Raw genomic sequence first — 7,511 nt, 5'->3', positions numbered from 1 at the left:
GGATCTCATTAGGTATTCTTCTCCAGTCAGGGAATTGAAACATGTCTTCGAAAATTTAATATACATGATTTACAAGCAGTGACGCACAAAAAATAATTTATGCAGAATGTAGATGTTAAAACAATAACATAAGACAGTGAAACAAAAGAAATATTGAATATTTACCAAATATAGGTACAATGTAGCCATTAAAATAAATCACGTTCAGAAATTGACGTCACAACAATTTGTTTTTGTATCTCAACATATTGCCGCTACCGAATATTGATCGGTATTGAATATTATTATGCCATTATTCAGAAAGAAAAACAAGCAACATATTTGATATTTTTAAGACAGAAGATATTTGACAAAATTAAAAAACACTAATGATCCTCAAAAGCCGGCTTTTGTCTATGAGATGTAATACTACGACTTTTTCAGTTTCAATGTGAAAAAAAACGAGGGATGCAATAGGAACATACATATTATTATTATAGCAAATTGCAAACGGACTGGTACAAATGTTTGACGAGCGTTAAAAAAATATATCTCAAAACGTTATAAATAGGTAGCTTACAATCAAAACCCGATTTAAAAAGAAAATCACCAACTAGTCTAATTGCAAACCTTTGATTTGATCATTTTTTTGTACTAAGTAAGCAAATTTACAAGACGTCATTGGCATTTCATTCGAGTGTATCAAAGAACTTCAAGAATCATATTCTTCCAGCGCAATGACTGATCTCAATGAAAACAATCTAAATAGCTAGTCACATTGATCGTTTCTAAAGATGTTGACAAATACAATTACACAATTATAACTATTAAAACCGAAATAAGTCTATATTAACAAGTGTTTAAATCTCCCATTTTATATAGACCTAACCACTCACACATTTATTTAGAAATCAAGTGTCAATTTATATTGGCGGTTTATCACCTTGTCAAGCTACAGAGTCAATACCGTGACCGATCGCTATTGTACGTCTAAGGACATAAATGTGTGTACATTATACATATTACAAGTAAAACATGTTCGACATTGACCGAAGACTCGAATTTGTTACCTCGAAGATTTAGGCTTTTGTTATAGGAAATAGTCTCTTTCTTGCGACTTGTGTCATTCAGAAACGTTTGATGGTTTCGGCAATTTCAATTGAATATTTATGCTACGTGCGTATAAATACGATTATTGTAATGTGTCGTAAAATAGTTTACGGTGTTAAGGCTGAAGCATAGTTGATTATATTTATTTGTCTTTACGATTTAATGATATTGAATGCATTCATTTTTTATCTGCAAAATTCCTTAGAATACTGCAAGTAATTGTTTCTATAAGGCATATACTCTTATAATGTTGATTTTGAGAAGCGATAATCTATAACCTTAAAATGACTATATTCATTTTGCTTTCTATTAGGATGGTTAAAGTACTATTGAAACTTAAACAAGAAACAAGAGCCAAGAACAAATGCTTAGAATCTAAAACTACATCAGTTACCCCCGGCTTCTAAGTACATTTAACGGAAGTTTATCTATTTAATAGCCGTTTTTTATATATATTTTAACGCTATTGAACAGATAAACTATATTTTAACCCTTCATGTGCCTCAGAAACCGGGGGTTAGTTAACTTCTTTGATTTCCCATAAATTATTTAATACTTACTGTTTACTTAAGTTTCTCATTCGTAACATAATCCACCCTTTAATCTAAGACTTTCGCTATCAATGAAGCCTATTCATAGTAGGTGGGTAAGTAACATGTATAAGTTCACGGACATTTAGGTACAGATAAACTTCGTCGATTTCTCCCGGTACATGATGTTAGTAAGGAAATTTACTAAGTATACATTAATTTCTATATTATCAATATTAGAGGTGACTGTTGTGTATAAAATAATATAAAGAAATGGCATAAAAGAGCCTTAGTTTATCTTTTATCATTGACACGCACGTGAGTTCCATTAAATGATAATAACGCGAAACTACTCAAGTCCTACTACTACCTCCCTACTTTCTATTATGTATCTCAAATTAAAGTAAACCAAAGATTTGGTTAGAATAATATTATCGGCGACTTTACTATTTTATAAATTTAAAATATTTTACCTCCTTACTCTTACCCTGCCAGTTAAATAATCATCACCCAGTAGGTACCTGTGGGAAAATACGCTTTTGAGTTTCAATTTCAGCTTGGTAAATCTTCATTTGTGTAATGTGTTACTTCCAAGTATTTACACATTAAATAATCACACTTGTGGAATTCCCTGGACCTCTTTAGTCTGTGATTCAACATTTAAAATCTTCTGATACTTTCCTCTTATAACGGTAGATAATAAAGTAAACAAAATGACTAATGACGGAAGCTTCTTCTCGATCAAAATCTTTCATAACGAGTGTTTCATGTTTAGTTTATTAGAATTACTTGTCAAAATTAGTTCTTATCACTCCCCCGAATCCCAGATTTCCCTTGAAAAATGTCGATAGTCTCTGTATAAACTCATCGACACTGGTAGTTAAACGCTCCTGTGATGTTTGAGTATTAATTAACGCGTTTACGACTGCACGTTTTTAGTAAAAGTTATGTGCACAGATAGTTAATAGCCTAAGTTAACATATTGAAATTGTATCCCGGTAAATCTTTTCCGTAGACTGGTAGAATCTTGTTATGCATACAAGTATTCGCCAACGACTATCAAAGATGAAACTCTACTACGTTTTGTGATCAAATCTCTAACGCACGCTTTCTCTTCGTAACTCAATAGTCTGATTTGCATTGTATTCGCGGGTCAAGGTTCAATCCGTTATCGTTCCCTTATGTAACGTTATGTCACAGTGTCAGCATTATCATATAATTTACTATTAGTTTTTTAAAGTTTGTATTAAATTATGTGCTTTGCCACCGATATTGGTTTGTGAGGAAATAATTTGGTCTTCGTATTATGTCATGTCTTCATTATTTTCTTTTCTGAGTTTGGTTGTGTGATTTGCTAATGTGTAGAGAGTGTTTTCTTATTCATAAAAATCAATGATGCGGCAAACTTCGTGTAATAAGTATGAAGTATAAAACTTAATAAAGATTATCAAAATAAGTAGGTTAATTATTGTCATCCCGAAAGTGGGTAACATTTGCAATTTCATGATATTTAATTACCTTCAAATCTATGAATTGTCTTAACTGATATTTGGCCGTATTTTACCAGTGTCGATATAAGCAAAATATCTAGGATTCAACTGTGGTTAAGCCCATAAATACAGTTACAGATTTATATCAGTAAATAACAAGTAAGCAAAGATAATCAGCTTGAGTAATTACTTGCATTAAAGCAATTAATCGGGATTACAATAAGCCCAATGACGCACGCATGCGAACCTCACATTTTTTATTTAAAATAATTGACAGTTACTCATTAACTTCAGCCATTAAAAAAAGAAGAGTGCAACACTCTCAAATACTGACGTCATTCAATGACAATACAACGAGCCAATTATAGTTCATACCAGCGTAGGTATGTATATGTGACAGGAACATACAAAAACCAGGGTCTTTATGGAAAACGTGCAGTCTTTTGTTTTGTAGAAAAATGAATTATTGGTTGCAGTCCTTACCACATGTCAAGTGGTAGGCGGAGTCTAAGCAACTTGCACACTGAGGCACTTAAACTGAGCCTCTTTTGCGACCACTCTTTGGCTCCATTCTCTACTAGGACCTAAGAGTATAAAGATTTAGAAGGAAGGACCAGCCCGTTTCATGCTAAGTCCTTTTTCAGTGGATTAATCATGGATTTAATACCGTGATCCCATGATCAATTTCGTGGGAAAACATAAGGAAAAACAAAAATTTCAATGCGATTTTACTTAGGTTAGGTCATTTCCCTATTTCTTATTAACATTCAAAATTGAGTATTTCATTCGCCCGAGCGAGCAAAATTGAGCAGTACCGCTGCTGAGCCAAGTTGGCCTCTCTGTTAGAAAAAGAAAAAAATGCGTGAGGTAAGTATTCTAATGAATTCCTTATTTATTATTCTCTCTACAACATAATACATTTACCAGTCAGTTACCTGATAAACGTATAAACCTATCATTGTAAACCATGCACCATGAAGTAAGACCATTAATCGTGATACCGTACAATTTGCAATGCTAATGAACCACCGACATGTCAGTGCATTCATGTTTCTTTGTTTATTGAACTCGTGGGACGTCTATTAATGATCATGGCGTATATTTTTTTCGAAAAATTCATCCTTTGTTCCTTCAGAAATGACTGATTTAATATCCTGGAGCTTATTATTCACTTTTTGGTTCCTGATTTCTTAAAGTATTGACTGATCTCTGATTGCGGACGAAAGCTGTTTTAAAGGATTAATGGAAAGCTGAATAACAAGGATAGTCACAGAAAATCGTTGAAAATTCAGATCTTGGAATCAATTTATAGTCCAAAATATTTACTAAATTCGTAGCCAGCGGAAGTGTACAAAGATCCAAAATTTATTTCGAGCATTGACCCGCATGTTTAGGCACCTGACGGTGGTCTCATCATTAAAGCTACTTGATTCCGGAAATAGTCACAGATATAATTATAATTTAATTAACCTTTAGAACAGACGAGTGTACTGCATAGTTACAGCTGCAAAGCTATTACTCTCCTCCATGTAATATCATCTAAAATGTATCAAGGCAAACCTTGATCGTAAAAGAAGGAATATTAAACTCATGTCCTAGAATCAGAAGCCTACTTCCATATGTGGTGGTCATAAATACGAGTAGGTACCTATTACTTCACTCTACCTGATACGAATAAACACATCCTTAAGGTTAATATTGGTGTAAACCTTGGAAAAGCAGTAACACTATGTAATAAGGTGCTTACTTGCGTCAACCAGATAATTTTCCTGATACTACATTTGGAAGACGGGGAAAATTGAAAACAGGAGCCGACAAGTTTAAAATTAATCAGTAAAACTATGACCTACTTTATCAAGTTATTTTTTATGAAATGAATTCCAGAAAAGTGGTATAGCTTCTCAATCAATTAAACATAAACTTATGTAAACAAAAAACAGCGCCTTTAATTTCACGAAAACTACAATGTACTTTCAACGTATTGCTCTTTAAATCAAACAGGCGTTATCTTACATGATAGTAGTATTTAATACCATTTACTTACTTCGTTTTTTATCTGGTACAGTTTTACTGAACTATATGATTTACTTTCACGTAATAAGCCTATTACACCCGTTCAGAAAACGGGTTAATTACAGTCTAAATGATTGGCAAGCATCTAATCATAATGAACAAGCCACCTTGGAAGAAAACTCGTAGTAATTGGGGCGTAATAAACAATTATATAATCTTAAGGGCCACTTGTAATAACTCGGCCACCTGACATCATAATGTGTGTGTTCACGATTTATAATTAAGATCGGACAATGACACCCTAACACATTTTAATGGCATTGATTCTCAACTTGCTGAACGACAACGTCGGCAAATTAATTGATATTTAATCAACTTTGTAAAGGCTCTTACATGTTATTACATAGATACATTGTAAAGACTGATTACGCATAATAAGTAAGTATCAGTTATAATCGGGTCTTAAATTACATTCTAATTGCTCGGTTCTGCTTTCTTTGGAAGATATAATACCTACTGAGGCTACTGTATCACCAACTTTCCTTAGATCTTGCTTAAAAATTACTGACGCACATAACCTTGAATTCTGGGACACTATACATATTTTTGTCACTGACCGGACCTATTTACTTTTTTCTTAATTGCTAGAGTGAGCATCCTGCCATTTTTTCTCACAGGCAACAGTTTTGTGCCACTGCAACAGTAATACCTATATTTAAAAATATAACGATTTAATGCTTGTAAAAAGTTTATGAAACGAAAGATTTTTAATTGATTTGAGTTTTTCTTAGCTAATGTGCACTCAGAAAAAGATCTTTGACCGACTTGCAGGTATCTGAAGTTGCTGATATGCATTCTTTAAGACATTCCAAAGCCAAAGAGGTCAAGTGTAAAAACAGCTTAACCTATTTCAACTAATCGTTCATGTCTAATCATTTACTGACAACTAATTCAACTAGTTCAATCCACTGACATGAGTTATACGTATTATTAAACTAAGATTACGATACCATAGCACTGTCATTACGTAATTTTACAGCCATTGATTATAATTCAATATTATAATAATTTAGCGCGAAATTACTGGCTAAATCTTCGACCGGATGAAGATAGATCATTCGTATAGTAATTTATGTAAGTATTACATGTTATTATGGAATCACACAACCTATATGGGTAATTTACGATGCAAGGTTTTATAGCTATTATATCATTGCCACTTTCTAATTAATGAATTAGGTGAGGGACAAAACATTTTTAGTTGCGAAATCAGTTTTATCTGTTCTGTATGAATAATGATGTATATCTTAATAACTTGACATAAGTTACTATAACATTGTAAACCTGCAACCCTTTAAACAATATTAATAACCTCAATCCGACCTATCACTATAACAATTGGATATACCTAGACCGATAGTTTAATGAGATGTCTCTTTTGTCTACTCACTTTTCAAACAGTGCTGGTTAAAATTGTACTTGCATTTACAACAGGAACAGTGAAAGTACATGCCTAGGCCAATAGGATATCAATCCTAGTAGTCTAAGCATGTACTTCCACTGTTCCTGTTGTAAATGCAAGTACAATTTTAAGCATGTACTTCCACACAAATGATCGATGGTTCAAACCTGTGTACTACAATGTCACACCAGTGACTTTCCAGAGTATAAGAAACAATTATCACTTGTTCTATCAGTTAAGGAACATATTGTGATGCGACCTTACGAGGTTGAGAGTTTATTGAAGGAATGTAATGGAAATAAAATCTTCCGAAGTCTCTTATTAAGAGCAGGTACGTCAGTAGGCTACATAATCAAAGCGTTTTTCTGCCCTTTTTATCAATTATACTAGGAACTTGGGAACTAGTTGCCAATCAATAAAGTTCCAAGTACTGGGAGATTGCGTATCACTCGCTCAAGTGGATTAATAACGTGCTTCCTGATTTCACTGCTTTACTGACCGACTCTTGAAGTAGGCTTCGTAACTTAGGAAGTAGTTAGGTACGTATTCTCATTTTCAAGGAACTGTTTAACAGATGTGCCCATTTTCTATATGTGTTCTGTGAATCCTTCAGACTAGTTTGAATAAATACCTACCCAATAGCCAAAGATTTCTGTTAAAATCACATCGCAACTATTTTCAACAAGATTTGTTTTTAAAAGATTTGGTCACCTTTCAAATATATACCTACTTTTTTGGTTTCTTACTAAGTTGAGGAGGCCTCAAACCAAATATGAGTAAATGGTCCAATTTATTTTATCATGTTTTCTAATGGCAACCAATACAATCTGAAACGATGAAAAGAAAATAAGGTATCGCAATATTCGCAACCTTTAAATTCTAATCGCGTGTAGGATACTTTTATCAGAGTTGTGAGTGTACAAACAG

Source organism: Anticarsia gemmatalis, chromosome 6, assembly GCF_050436995.1.
Source record: "Anticarsia gemmatalis isolate Benzon Research Colony breed Stoneville strain chromosome 6, ilAntGemm2 primary, whole genome shotgun sequence".
NCBI classification, from domain to species: Eukaryota; Metazoa; Arthropoda; class Insecta; order Lepidoptera; family Erebidae; genus Anticarsia; species Anticarsia gemmatalis.
Note: the sequence above shows the minus strand (reverse complement) of the source record.